Genomic DNA, 15,889 nt, shown 5'->3' on the forward strand with positions numbered 1-15,889 from the left:
TACTTTTAACAGAGATGCATACAAGCGAAGCCTGCACAACCTTAGCTCTGCACCTGAAGAATAGGCACTTGTGAATCTAACCACAGCAAAAGTACTTTTTCATTTGCAATGTAAAAACCTCTCTCATCTTAATACTGTTTCTTCAAAAAGCAGTGCCAACACCTGGTTTGTTGTGGTGTTGGTGTTTTTTGTTTTGGGTTTGTTTTTTTTCTTTGTCTTAATCCTTGTGCAATGAGTTAATTCACCTCTAGAAGACTGCAAGCCCCTGGACACATTCTTCAACTGGGCAGTTCTTGTCATGCTGAAGTGTCATGCAGTTTTCATTAAACTGCAATTTCAAGCTTCAGCCTCAAAGCGTACAGTATCTATGTACAGCTATGCTAGGTTTTTGCTTATATAGTTCTGTGTTTCCCACAGTTCCTTTAATCAACAGTAGTTTAGGAAAAATAGGAAAAAATTAATTATAAATATTGACTACTCTCTTTTCTCAAAGCAGTCCAAGGTTCTCTGACTAGGTCTACTATTCACTTTACTGCAGTATTTTGAAAACACAGGTGGTGTTTCAGCGCCCGGGAGCTTGGGGTTTAGTAGGGCTCTCTGCATCCAGCACACAGGCCTGATCCTGTGAGGTGTTGAGTGCTTCCCAGGAAGCGATGAGCTCTGAAATCCCTGCAATTCAGATCCCCAGGCCAGGCAGACATTGACTACATCTCCCCCAACGCCCTCCTGTGAATCCTTCCCTTTGCAGCATGCACCAACTTCATCCTCCAGTGTTGCCTTCATGGATGTTCTCAGTTAATAAATTGCTCATCCTGGTAAGGAGGCAGGGTAAATTTGGGGCAAAAAAACCCCTGGGGGATCAGGCCCAGTCAGCACGGGCTTATGAAAGGCAGGTCCTGCTTGACTAACCTGATCTCCTTCTATGACAAGGTGACCTGCTTAGTGGATGAGGGAAAGCCTGTGGATGTTGTCTACCTGGACTTTAGTAAAACCTTTGACACCATTTCCCCCAGCATTCTCCTGGAGAAACTGGCAGCTCATGGCTTGGATGGTTGGACTCTGGGTAAAAAACTGCCTGGATGGCCAAGTCCAAAGCGTGATGGTGAATAGAGTTAAATCCAGTTGGTGACCGGTCACAGGTGGTGTTCCCCAGGGCTCAGTATTGGGGCCACTCCTGTTTAATATCTTTATTAATGATCTGGACAAGGGGATCATGTGCACCCTTGGTAAATTTGCAGATGATGCCAAGCTGGGCAGGAGTGTTGATCTGCTTGAGGGCAGGAAGGCTCTGCAGAGGGGTCTGGACAGGCTGGACCAATGGGCTAAAGCCAGCCATATGAGGTTCAACAAGGAGAAGTGCCAGGTCCTGCACTTGGGTCACAACCACCCCACACAACGCTACAGGCTCGGGGAGAGTGGCTAGGAAGCTGCCTGGCAGAAAAGGACCTGGGGGTGCTGGTCAAAAGTTGGTTGAACATGAGCCAGCAGTGTGGCCAGGAAGGCCAATAGCATCCTGGCTTGTATCCAAAACTCTGTGGCCAGCAGGACTAGGGAAGTGATTGTCCCCCTGTACTCAGCGCTGGTGAGGCTGCACCTTGAATCCTGTGTTCAGTTTTGGGCCCCTCACTGCAAGAGGGACACTGAGGTGCTGGAGTGTGCCCAGAGAAGGGCAACAAAGCTGCTGAAGGGTGTGGAGCACAAGTCTTATGAGGAGCAGCTGAGGGAACTGGGGTGGTTTAGCCTGGAGAAAAGGAGGCTCAGGGGAGACCTTCCCACTCTGTACAACTACCTGAAAGGAGGTTGTAGCGAGGTGTGTGTCAGTCTCTTCTCCCAGGTAGCAAGCAATAGGACAAGAGGAAATGGCCTCAAGTTGTGCCAAGGGAGGTTCAGATTGGATGTTAGGCAAAATTTCTTCACTGAAAGTGAAACATTGTGGTCAAGAATTAGAATAGGCTGCCTAGGGAAGTGGTTGAGTCACCGTCCCTAGAGGTGTTTAAAAGACACATAGATGTGGTGCTTAGGGACATGGTTTAGTGATGGTCTTGGCAGTGCTAGGTTAAATGTTGGACTCAACGATCTTAAAGGTCTTTTCTAACCTAACCAAGTCTATGATTCTATATTAGTTTGTGCCTGCAGGGTAGCATGTAGCACAGAGATAGCTGAGCTAGCTTTAAATGGGCTAGCTGGGATGCTGGCAATTTGTTCATCTGCAAAAGCAGAAAGGTTACGTTGGGCTGGGATATTTTGCCTTTAGGTGTGCTTGTGTGAGCATTTTTTGTCTCATCACCGCATCACAGTCCCCTCTGCAACAGTGAAGAACCTCATGGGCCAAACCTGAGAACGTGCTCCTCAACAGAGACATTTTGTTTGTTTTAGCATTTGCAATGTGAACAAGGAAAAAAAAAAAGCCTAGATTTTTTCACAAAAGCTGCTTCTCACCTGCTGCTCTGTGCTTTACAAGATTGGAAAAATGAAACTTTATCTGAGTTTTTCCCTTGAAAAATACGTATTTTCATTCCTGTTTCCTGACCTCACCAGGACTAGGCACAGATGGGAGAAAAAGCTTCTACAATAAGACTTTTTCTCAAACCTTAAAAAACAGAAAACAAACCCAAAACCAACAGCAACCTCTCCAACACCCTAAATCCAAAATCATCTGATACAAAACAAACAGGCAACAGGCAACATGGCCTTAGAAATCTCCCAGTCTAATTTTTAAGGCTGAAAAGACTCCAGGGAGACTCCCTCACTTTAGTGGTTTTCTGGCCAAATGTTGATGTTCGCTGATCTGTAATTCATCCCACTTCATGCCAGGAACTTGGTCGAGCTGCTCCGATACGAAGCATAGGCTCCTTGTACGGCTAGCAGAGAGGGAATTCACCTAAAGTCCCAGCTGTTCTGTCATTAGCCTACAGTCAAGTCAGCTTCTTACTTCAGCCGAGTCACTTTGGTGCATAAAGGCATGTAGCACAAACTTCCCCATCTAGCTGTAACATAACTGCCTTGCCTCCCATTTACAAGGAAAAGTAGGTGGGGTTTTCCAGAGGGACTGCTGCCCTAAGTCTTTTTTTAAGCAATCAGAGAGGTACGTGATGTACTAGGAAGCCACTGCTGGGTTTCAGTAAAAAGATCTGCTAGATGGGTAGCTCCACCTGAACTGGGATCAGTGGTCTCACCAAGCCTGTGTAGTTAAAGAGGAAGCAACCAAAAACCAGTTTGTGCTTTGGGCTGGCTTTGTGAATGGTGTCAAACCATTCAAGTGGATTTGTATGGAAAAAAAGTAATTATATATAAGCTTAGCGCCTGACACCTCAAACAGCGCTGCAGGGATATATTTAGCTTGAATGAACTCCTGAGCCTTGGTTCAAATGCGTTCAACTAGTGCATGCTCATCTCCATGCTGGAAAAAGCTGAGGCGCCAAGGTCTTATTCTGGTACACCAGCAGTCTAAGGCAGTTGACTTTCCATGCAGTAAGTCATATGAAATCAATATAAAGCAGGCAGAGAACACTGAACAACAATTTTATATCACTGGCTGGTAAAAGGAAGCACATGCTGATCTTTTTGGTCAAATCACTGCTCTAAGCTGAAACCTCCATATCTCGCCCTGTGAGTATGTTGAAGAGGGTGGGCACTTAAAGTGATCCAGACTAAAGTCAAGCACCACTTGATGATAAAGCCCTAGTTAACACATATCCTGTTTGGGCTGTACAGTTGTTTTTAGTGATCAGATACAGCAAAAAAACAATTACGGGGATATGATGGCAACCTGAGAAGAGCCGTGCAGTGACAGAGAGAGTATAGCCCTTAGATCAAGCTGAGCAGACCAATGCCGATCTCTAAGGTACGCGGCGAGGCTCTCAAGTTACATGATTTAGTCTGTTGCTTACCAGGAGCAATATAACTAATCACGTATGTTGAGGGGAAAGGCACGATTTATCAGATCCTAACCCAGAGGTTCATGTTCTCTCTCTTTACCTAGAAAAGATGGTCATCCAAGGTTATGGGAGAAGTAGCTAAGAGATCAGCATGCAAAAACTTCCATGGCAGCTGCCTTCGTCTGTTAGGCAGGCTTTTCCACCTCAGAGCAGATGGCTTTGAAGTTGGCACAAAAGCCAAACAGACAAGACATAGATACATGTACAAAAGCTTTCTCACCCCCACATGTATTAATGCCCTCGGAAGACAAGTCACATTGGGCTTTCACAGAAAGGTCTCTGTGTATGAGTGTGGAGGAAGTTCATTACGTTCTCCTTTTTAACAAATTAGTTTGGTTCTCAAGCTTTGTTACTCAGGAAATGCCCAGCTAGCTGAAAATTCAATACTGTCACGGTATGCTGCTGCAAGGCATGAAGACATGTTTGTCCTTTACTACATTCTGCACAGGTTTTATTTTCAGATACCATGTTTACAAGTTTATGTGCTGGAAGTAGTGAACAAATACTTAGTAAGAACATATTTAAAATGTACCTGTGTTAAAAGAGCATCTCAAAAAGGAAAACACTGAAAATTCAAGAAATAGCTTTTTCTTTTGTGCTTATCGGAGGATGCTATAGTATATGACTTAAGTCAAATACTGTGGCTTTGTTTTAGGGACACACATCTACACACAACTCATTAGCAATAAGAAAAGTCAGCAGCACTATTAATGTTCCTGATGATGCTTTACAAAATTTTCTGAAATTGTATAACCTTGCTGCTGTTCCTGTGCAGAGTGTTTTCCTGGGTATGAGTATTAATAATCTCTGAGAGAATAAGGCTATAATTTCCTGATGGATCAGATGACCTACCAGAATACGGATTATCTGATCTTCTTTAATGCAAAGTGGTTGTCAGTACTTTATGGCTGTAGCATCTGGTCAGCAAGGCAGAGCAGAAGAGCTGAGTTGTTAATAAAAATTAACATTTAAAATAACATACAGTTGGCTGCAGGCACAGAAGTGAAACACACAGGGAGAAGGCAACATCCTTTTAACAAAAAGTTTGTCTGATTTTTTATTTGCAAAACTAGAGAAATAAAACTAGGTCCTAGGCTCATATCTGGGCACTTCCCATTGATCAGGTGCCCCTGACATCAGTGTAAGGTGAACCTTTGACCAGAGGAGTGGATAGCCTGTTGACTTCACAGCGTATCTCCAGTTTTACACCAGCATGAAAGCAGAATCAAAGGCTCACTCCACCTGCCAAACAACCTGCAGCACTGCTCCAGCACTTTCACCAGGCACAAGGTGGAGACTTCCTCCCAGCTGGACATTATCTAACCTCCTTAAAGCAGAAGAGGATTTCAAGTTTCTAAACAAAAGAGTGTGGCAATGTACCAAGCTGGTTTTGATTTGATCAGGTAGCATTTTAACAGCTCTCCTCATCCTGATTTTAAGTGCAGCATACCATAGCAATCTTCCCTTGTCAGCTGGACAGGACTAGAACACTTCCCAGTAGAAAACAGGAAGGTGAAGTTAAACATCTGAATTTTTTTGCCTTAAGAACCTGGTATCTTCCACAGACACTTTATTATGTTTTGTCACATTAATGCTGACATAAGCATTAAGACAAGGATGTGATAGCTGCACTGTCTAGTTATAGAGGCACTGTATAAAGATCAACAGATGTTTTAAGAACAGCCATCAGAACAGCCATGTACTCCAATGGTTACTTGCAAAAATTTCAATGAAAGAAGCTGGAGCATTAGAAAGAACTATAATGCAGAAACCCAAAAATAAAAGCCCTGAATTGCTGACGTTTTCTAGAGGATCCACCAGTCATTAAGCTAATTGTTGTTCCAGTATGACTGTTGCTGGCTGCTTCCAGCTTTGATCAGTATCGATTTAAAACGTGGAAGTGTGGAAAAAGCAAGACAAAGGTCATGATGCTGTCAATAATTCACAACACCACCTCAGACAATATACATCTTAAATTCTTGGCACTAGATTAAAAGTTAATTGTATTCCAAAGCCCAACACTTAAAATTCAAAATTAATCAGATTTTTTAAAACAGTGTAGCTAGATGTACTGGTTTGGAGCCTCTATTGGTCACTCTCAAATTCTGCTATTAAATCACAGTTAATATTTTAGTAAAAGCTGACACTGAAAAATAACCCACATATCAAGACAGAACACCGACTCTGCCACTGTTGTGGCAAAGTTACAAAGCAGCTGTGGGGTTTTGCTTAAGCACAAAGTAGAAATACAAAGTATACCTTTCAAAATAAGGCATTTTTTGGTGAGAGTCTGACTGCAAAATACTCCCAAAGCAAGTTTTGGCTAAGTCAGTATAGAAGTGTAATTGTTTGTTTTATCTTTGAAGTTGGGTTTATTTTACCCAGTCCTGTTTAGTATCTACAGGTGCTGAAGACACCTAATTTTCAGGGTGAACTGTCTAAGCAGTAAGTTATTTCAGAGTGCTTTAATCTGCAGGATAAGTATATGCACCATGTTTGCACAAAAGCATCAGCATTGCAGGCTGAGCAGTCATCAGGCATCTACAGGGTCAAAGTTTTTTCATAGCAACTGGGAGCAAAGAGTGAAAATGAACATCATTATCACCGCTAATGAAGGATGAAGAGCTCAAGCAAGCCATGCAGTAGAGCCATCAGGAAGGATGTAAAAAATTGGCTAATAAAATCTCGTAAGTGTGAAGTTCATGTGACCTTTCTATATGGAAAGTGAGATCTCCACAGAGAGTGTGCTCTCAGAGCTGCCAGATGGGAGGAAATATCCAGTACAATACCTTCCCTGCTCTCAGTTTAGCATGTGGAGCAGAACAGAGTCTGTGCTTTCGCTAATCTCTCATTACATCTGATGAGCAGCACAGATAACCATCAGGGAGAATATTCTGACCTTCATTAGACATTCGCAGAACCCTGAGCTAGGAGCAACTCACTTTACCAGAATCTTGATAAAATTAACCTCCTGCGCTTGAAGGCAGCCTAGAACAAGATACCTAATTTCAGAATTTCAAGATTTAATTTGAAACACCTCCTAGGACTCGGGTCAGGAGTGGAATATGAGAAGAATTTTACTGCCAAACTAAAGGGACCCAACTAAAATCCTGGCTCCAAATAGCTCTGGGTTCTGTGATGCCCAAAATGCAGACTTGGCTTTTTGCAAAACACCACATAGGATTTTCTGTTCCTTTTTTGTCAACACCTATTATTATAGGTGTTATATAGGTTATCCACAGGTTATTTACCTGTATGGCAACACATCAAACCCATGTACTATCTCTGCACGTGAGATGAACCACTGGCAAGTTAGCAGACCTCCAAAATTAAGCATCTTAGCTGTTTTAAGCAGAACAGGTGCCTTGCTGTAGCTGTCCTTGCTCATACTGTGGTCCCTGCCAAAGGGTCCATTCAGGACAGGGTTCCAGCTGCACGAGGTGCTGTAAAATCAGCGTCCAAACCTCCCTCACAGAAGAGCTATAGCAAAAGCTTCGAGGGGCTAAAATGGAGGCAGCAAGGAGAGAAAGTGATCAGAGTAAACCTGGCACATGTCCTGCTAGACTGCAGATATCAAACAGGCAGCTCTGAGGACATTGCATTTTAAATTTGGCTTTAACTTATCTGACCCAGTTCCTCCCTTTGAAATTTTCAGTTAAGTCTATAAGAAAAAAGAAACATAGTTTTGTTTAAACCATTGGAAGTAATTAAACCTATTCTGCTGGTTTGAGCAGCAGACCGCAATAACTTATATTATGTTCAGGCAAAACACAATTTTCTCAGATTCTGAAGCTTTCTGCACATTTCCATGATCAAAAATTTCATCCAGAAAACCCCATCTGCATCTATAAACAGTAGCAGGACCTGTTCTGGTATGAACACCAGCAGGCACAGGAACAGGGGAACTGCCTGTGCACCTCCAGCAGTGGGGCAGTTAGCACAGTTACCACTGGTTGTGGATTTTGATGAAGACTGTGAGCATGGCTGGTCTTGTTCTCTCACCTGAACACAGCCAGGCTGTACTTGGGTCCTTTGTGTGGTCTGCTCATGCAGCGGCACAGAGCAGAGGCACATGAAACATTTCTAGCTAAGAAGGCCCCTCCCAGTGGAGCTTCATCAACCTTCATCAACCAGTCACTATCCTCCTGCTGTGCTGGTGCTAAATTAGAGTCCTTTGCTCGATTGCTTTAAAACTTTCCATACAGTACAAAAAGACAGAGGGCACCGTTTCCCACTGAGGGATTAAAAGTGACCTCTGCCCAAAAGCTCAGGTACTTTTGCCTACAATGAGGCAAAGCGGGGCTCCTTTTGCTTTTGCTGGGTAAGGATGGCAACTTGCTTTATTTGAACTTTTTCAAACTGATCTGATAGCCCCATAAGAATTCCCAGAGAAATTCAGGTTGTTGCAGATTTCTCCAGCACCGTCTTGTCTCCCATCTGAAATTTACAGCTTATGTTCAGTTTAGGTGTTTGCCTTTCACAGGCAAGTTCTTGCAATATTGAGTGCTGTAACCATATTTTAGATCAACTAACACTTAACCCCAGAGTTTTAGCTGTTCTCCAAGATGGGGCCAGTGTCTGGAGGGACCTTGCAGAATCCCTTGCTAAATGACAAGAAGGGAGATGCACTTAGGGGCATCTAAGGGACAAACTGGCATCTGTGGGATGGAAGAGACATCTGTTGTGCCCATGTTTTAGCAGCACTAATTCATGTCAGGCAGAGCAGGTTTGAAGCCCTCAGGGTTTAAGTCAATCATATTGAAATGCTGTGCACGAGAGGATCAGGGGCGGTAGATGCCTAATCGAGATCTAGATGGGTCATGTTCATTCAAGACAGAGGACATTTGGGAATTTTAAGGAGAGCTAAACCCTTGCCAGCTGTGCCTCACTGCCTTAGGTGGCAAAGGGGAAGAGAGACAAGTGGCAGCTGTCTTGTCTCAGCACAGGAGCACAGGGTGCATGTACAGCTCTCAGGGAGCTATTTCAGAGGCTCCAGCTTTGGACACAGGAACACTGTGCATAACAAGAGGTATGCAAGGACACGCAGAACATGCCCAATCTGTGCAAGGCAGTGCAGGATGAGACCCTCCCCAATCCCTACAGGTCTCTACACCTCATGACCTTGCTGTACAGCAGCACAGACCCCAGAGGCGAGGACCGCATTGGACTGTAACCGCATGCATCTCACTTGAGGCAGTTACCTCCAGCACAGTGCTTTGGTGAAGTGGCTATGTTGCTTCTGACTCCAGAGCTAGCTTATCTGGTGTTAACCTCAGTAGCTCAACACCCTGTTCCCTTGCATGTGCTCTTTGCTTGTAGGAAACCCTGAATTTACTGCCAATGCAAACAGCCACTGACAGGCACACAAACACGTGGAGTTTATGCAGCTTTTCTCCCTACAGCCTGGAAAACCATACCACATTATGACTTGCCTTCCACTCCCTTTTCTAAGGAACTCATAGTACCAGTATATTTCTTAACATGCCCCTTGTTCAGCAGGTCAACCTAGCTGAGTAAATGCTACTATAGTAACATTTAGTGCCTACTGTACAGCATTGTTCACATCAAAAGCATTTAGAAGTATTGATTTTCTGCAGCTCTGAGGTAGAGCTATTTATGATCCTCATAGCTCTATGTTGTAAATAATTTTTGAATATGGTGAAATGCATGCAGAAAGAGTTAAAGGCCAGATTATAGCTGCAAAGCCACTGGCATAGTTCAGGGAATAATGTAACACATACAAGTCCTTTGAAAGTAACAGGATAGTCCAGCTTTCACCATGTTTTTTATAAGAAAAGCTTGTAGGTCTTTGTACAGAAACATTCTTTCACTCCTTTAGATCGTGTATGTGATCACATTTCATTCATTTCCTTTATAGACAACAGGGTGGCAAAGATTGCTTGGTGCTTGGCTTCTGCACAGGGAGATGACAAGCTGGAAAGCTAGGTCCTCAGCACCTAGACAGGTAGAGCCAAATGAAGCACCTTGCTGCCCTTGAGTGAACAGAAACTACAATCACAGAAGCATGCACTCCACCATTTGGATATGCAGGTTATATTCCCTTCCCATGGCAGGGATGTAGGGCAAGGAACAAAACAAAAATTCAGATGCTACAGCAGAAGATGGGCTTCCAGGTGGAGTCCATAAAAGGCCAGGTCTTCATGTGTTCCAGGTCTCCAGGACCTAACATGGACCGATGGCACTTCAAGGCCTTGATGATGATTCATGCTACAAATAAACTTCAGCAGACAGCAGGTGCTGGCACTTGTCAGAGGACGAAGCACAATTGTTTTCTAGTGAACAGAGTAATTTGAAAAGCATTTGCGCCATCTTGCCAAAAACACAAACTGTGCCACATTTATTTTTGGATACAGATACCCCTCTGGGAAGAAACCACAACTGGTTATGTCACACATAAATCAGAGCTACCTGCTGATACCATCACAGAGCTTACTACAGTGCTTTTTCAAATGGCTAGCTACCCAAATCCAAGGCTACATTGTTCCTTGCCACATGGCAGCTATGATGTGCTATTAAGTATCCGAACTTTAATTTACATCTCAAACCACCTGCTTTCTCAAGGATCAAAATACTTACTGGGAGAGAGGTGTTGGGCAGGGAAGAGCAAATATGGAGGAGTGGGGCTGCAGCCCTCTGCTCCTCGGCACATTCCTATCCCACACTTTCAGCTCCCCAGGGAGTACTCTGTGCTCCCTGATAGGGTATGATTTATTTATTTATTTGTTTATTTTAAACATTTTCCCTGTTGGATGAATAGGACTGTGCAGAAGGGAAGGGAATTGATGTACTGGCCTCAGGGCTATCAAAGCATGCAGTGCAGGGGCCGTATTAGGGATTTAGGTGGATGGATCCTAACTGCTGCGGCAGTTCTGGCTAGTCATGCAGCAAAATCAAGCAGACAGCTCTCTTTAACCTCTGTAGGGGAATAGCCACTGGAGGGACACAAAGGTCTGCACTGGGCTTGTCTGAATTACATCTGGTTGTTGCTCAGGTTATTTTCTGAGGCTTCTTTTTTTTCTAGTTTGCTTTCAGCACTGCACCATGCTGAGCCCTCTTCTGCTCCAGCTGCCGGGCTCTGGCTCCTCACCCCACTAATGTCTGCATTAAAAGCCATGTGATGTTATTCACCCCCGGGTCCTGCACAGCCTGCTGCTCTACACACAAAGGCTCCTTCAGGTATCAGCATCCCAGTCAGATTAATAGAATTCATGACAGACGATGGAGCACAAATCATAAAAAAAAACCCAAACAAAAGCTTCCTATATCAGCAACAAAGCTTGTACTACACAGCAAACACATGAGCCTTAGAAAAGCATGTGTGAACATATGTGTATACAAACAAAAGGGTTATGTCAAAAGAAAGACATTTCTGCAAAACTTCCTTAATAATATTTTCTTGTTCTTCTGTCATATGCTATAACAGTACTGGTTATCTGTTGTCTCACATTTCCTGTCTTAAAAGACTGACCCTCAGTTCTTTCCAAAAATAATCATATTTTTCATGGTACAAGGTTCTGCAGTTACGCTTTCACTATTCTCACACACACAAAAAAATTTCCACATGCTCCTCACTATTTTGGAAAAAAGGTCTGCAAATTCAGTGTGAACAAGTACTAGCTTACTAAGGCAGTACGCTTTCTGACTGCATAACTGATTTTGAATACATAGCATATTTTGAATACTCAGCCAAAAGGCTAGATGCAAACTTGCACACATCGGTGGGTAACATTAAGGATTCAGAGTTCTGGTTTAACTCAAGTGTTGCTGGGAATTAGGAGTTAAGAGCTCTGAGGTAATTTTTTCTTATTATTCCTTCCAATTTTTATCATCATCTGTGCTTTTTATGGATACATAATGAGATAAGTATGATGTAATTACTGCAGACAAAAACTGTTTTGAAAAACTCATATAAGAGCCCTTGGTAGCTGCACAGATGGTGCCTTATGGATGGAGGTTGGACTAGATGATCTCCAGAGGCCACTCCCAACTTCAATTTTCCTATGACATTTTACTATGTCCACTTATATGCCAGCACTTAATACTACTCTTCTGCATGCCAGTTCACCCAAACAGAAATACCCCCACAGGGCAGACAGGCCTTGGAGGCTGAAATTCCTCTGCTAGATCACCTCCTGTGCCTTGCCAGACCAAGCTCTAAGGAAAGGCGATATGCTGCTCTCTAAATATGACACAAGCCCCATCCTTGGGGAGCTCAGCAGCGGTGGCATCTGGGAGGATGGACACACAGATTTGGCAGCTATTGGGATGAAATGACCCACAGAGAGAACCATGTCCTCCACACACTGAGCCTTGCTTTCTCCTTGCAGGGCAAGGACCTTCGCTGAGGTGCTGCTGTGCATCATCACACCTACCTGTGATGCAATTCTCCAGCATGGGTGGATGCTTGGGGTAACAAGTGTTGAGCAGGGTCTTGCCAGCTTGCTTTGCCTCCTGCCATTGTATACCTTGTGTTCATACTCCACATCCCACACACCACAGCTGTCAGTGGCCTCCAGACCACACTTCTGATAGAATCCAAGTACATCTGGCCCCCTCACGTTACTGTAATCCTTCATCCTTTTGCTCCGATCCATAAAACAACAGAGGTAAGCCATTTGCACTTCAGCTATTGAGAAAAGCAAGAGGGTTGCTTCCATCTGTTAAAAGTGAATGTTCCTCCCAGATGTGCCCTTCTGCAGTGTGACACAGAGGATTATGGACACCATTTTCATGTTGTGTTAAGCTAATGCCATCCCTGCCCTGCTTCCCAACCATGCAAGCAATAAAGCTTTGTGTAGTCCCTGTGTTTTCCAAGGCATAGTCCATTTTTGGCATGTAAAATCTAAAAATAGCAAATTCTCATGTTCTAAATATCCACCAGCTTACTACCGCCTCAGCACTCAGGCAGCACCTTGCAGGCAGACCAGTATGCCTGTATCTACCTTCAAACAGCTTCCCATAGCCCTTGCCTACTGGTGTTTTCCTCCACTTGGATACATGTACATGTACACACCCACATGGGGACTTCTTTGTTATACAACATCATTTTGTAAGCTATGAATTTGCAGTGGAGGCCCAGTTTCTCTGCCACAGATAGTATACTGCTACAGAGACGCTTATTGTTAAGATTAAAGAGCTAATTCATTCCAATTAATCCTAAAATGAAGATTTTTATTCTCATTCTAACAAAAATATATATTCCCTGTTGCCATTGTGGAAGTGGTAATACTAATCCCTACTCAAAACTAGAAGCAAATCCATTTGATATTCTTAACATACAAGGTGCACTAGAAACCTCCAGACTGACATGTGTTTACAAATTCCCATTTTGTTCTTCTTATTAACATTAGCCTTGAGGAGGAGCCAGCTGTTTATATCATGACCCACAGATAGTGAAAGCTATTTAATTATAGTCCAAAGTACTTGCTAGGACTACAGCTAGATTCTGGGCTTTCTTCTATTGCAACCTGCTTTTCACCTCTCCACTGCAGGTTTTTTCTTTCTTCCATCATTCCTTCTTCAGTACTTTTAGTTCCTATCTACTCTGTAATTACTCTTTCCCTAGGTTGTCTGGCTCCTGCCCGTTTGCTTGCAAGTTTGACAGTGCATGTCCTATTCTAGAAGAAAACACTTCAGCCTTCCTTTGCCCTTATGCAAGCCCCAACTCACAACTTGCTTCCCTGAGCAAGCTTGTGCATTGCTTCAGCACCTGGGGCTGCTCTGGTCCATCTTTGCTCTGCTGGCATTATGGAAACACATCTCCAGAGCCTCATTGCCACCCCTCACCTCTGAATGTTTTGGTGATTTAAAGGCTCTTTCCCCATATGGTATCCCAAAGGCTTCTTTTCTTAGTGCCACGGACGTGCTCAAAGGTTTTGGTTTTGTTGTTTTATGGTGTGTATCTACACAAGCTGAGGAGAACACCTTACTCTTGGCTTCAAAAGGCCTGGACTCTGCTAACGGTTCAAAACACGGTTGGTTTTCAAGGTAGTAGCACCACCCATAAGCCCATGAGGCTGCAGATGTTTGCAGGGTCTTCACAAAGTGTGAGCCCACAGGGCAAGCAACAGAACCAGTGAGAAGGCATTTGGAAGAAAGTTTTTCAGTGCAAAATAATGTCTCCATTTTTTTCAGCTAGGGGGAAAGACTGTTTTTTAAAGCTAAAACTGGAAGCTAGAAGAAGTAAAAATGTTACCACCTTTTTTAAAAAATCAAAAGATGTATGCTACTGTAAACTGTGAGTGGGATGAAAAATCTTTCTGAATTCAGTTCCTCCTGCTCTTTCTCTCTAAACAGTGCCCCTTCAGCCAACTCAGTTCCATAGGGCTGAGGGAGCAAAAACTCCTGGGCTCTCTGTAGATGCCAACCCATGCAACCTTTACAGGGAGCAAGGGAAAGAAAGCAAGGCTCCTTCGAGCCCCACTGACTGGCAGGAAGCAACAATGGAGAATCCCGTGCTGGCATCCAGTTGCTGCTCTTTTCTGGACTCTTGAAATGCCTGTCAGGTAGTTTCTTCTAAGAAAATTGATGTGCAAGAGCAAGACAGTAATGCATTACCCCCTTCTCAACAAAGCTGGTGCTTGTGCAGTTTTTGATGAATGACTTATGGTGGCTTGACTTGAAAGGTACACTTTATCCTGCCTTTGGGGAAAAGGTATGGGCACAGCCTGGTGCAAACAGAGCTGCTCACCTTTCATTAAAAAGGCAAACCAGAAGTCCCTGGCTAATCCTCAACACATGGATGTGACCATCTGAACCTCTCATTCTTTTCACTCATCTCCCAGACTTCAAAGCAAGGCAGCTCTGAGGCCTGGATGCAGTCAAGAGTAACATCAGCCACATTACATATATTATATGCATATGCAGTATGCATCCTTTATTTTCTCTTCCTGATCACATGATGCCAGGATGAGGTGAGGATCCTGATATATGACAACTGCACAAAGAGCTAAACTGCTAGCTGAAATCCCATCTGTGTTTCTCTCCTTTTTAAAACATAAAACAAACAAACAAACAAAAATAAATCCAGATTAGATGATGAGAAAAACTGGGCAACTCCATAGCTGCCGGACAAAGCCCTGCCAAGGACAATTCCATTTTTCCACTCCTCTGGCTTCAGATATCGTGTGCTAACCCCAGCTGCAGAAATTTAAACCTGGTCTTTAAATTTAGGTGACAGGCCACCTTGATGGCTCATCTGGACAGCTGCAAGGCTATCCCAAGTGGAAGGGAGGGGGTTCAGAGCAATTGCTTAGTAGATATGCCTTTAAGTATTGCCTGGAAGAGTTTCAGTACTCTTTCATAACCTTCACAGAACTTATAAACAGTCACTGTTACCTCTACTCTCGGTTTTCTCCCTTTAGACTTCTTTTATTCCATATAACTACATTAAAATTATATTCAGGATTACTCATAAAATAACAAGTGCCTTCATTTGTGTATACAGTATTTGCCTTTCTGGTTAGTGCCCCCAAAAAAGGAGCTCAGAGACCAGAAATTAAAATACTATTCTCCAACTTGCCCCCACAGATGCCTCAATGCAAAACCAAATGGATGATCTACTCCTGCAATTTTGCATTTGGCTTCATAATTGAAAGGCTAAAAGAAATTTTAGCTTTTTCATCAAAATTAGTTTCACTAAATATAGCTTCTGTTCCTTTCCTGAATTGCATAATTGCTCAACTAAATTAACAAAACCAACCAACCAAATTTAGTGACATTTGAGGGAAGAGTGTCAGACTTTTAGATGGTAAAAGAAGAATCAACCTCCTGAATTCTCATCTTTGACAGCTCTGATGTTGAAATTTTTCTCCAAAATAAAATCAGTGTTTTATATTTACCTCCCTTGGGGACACTTTTGGAGATTTAAAGCAGAACCCCGTGTTACTTCTTCTCCTGTAACTCCAAGTTTTACACATGTTTTCCTATGT

The 15,889-nt window shown here is 43.3% G+C and overlaps 1 protein-coding gene across 1 annotated transcript in view; it reads right to left on the minus strand.

The window, feature by feature from the left end:
• The window catches only part of C1H4orf54 (chromosome 1 C4orf54 homolog), a 48,677-nt gene that overhangs the window by 20,527 nt on the left and 12,261 nt on the right, over positions 1 to 15,889 (minus strand). The gene's annotated exons all lie outside the window — the stretch shown is intronic.

This window comes from Falco biarmicus, chromosome 1, assembly GCF_023638135.1.
Source record: "Falco biarmicus isolate bFalBia1 chromosome 1, bFalBia1.pri, whole genome shotgun sequence".
NCBI classification, from domain to species: domain Eukaryota; kingdom Metazoa; phylum Chordata; class Aves; order Falconiformes; family Falconidae; genus Falco; species Falco biarmicus.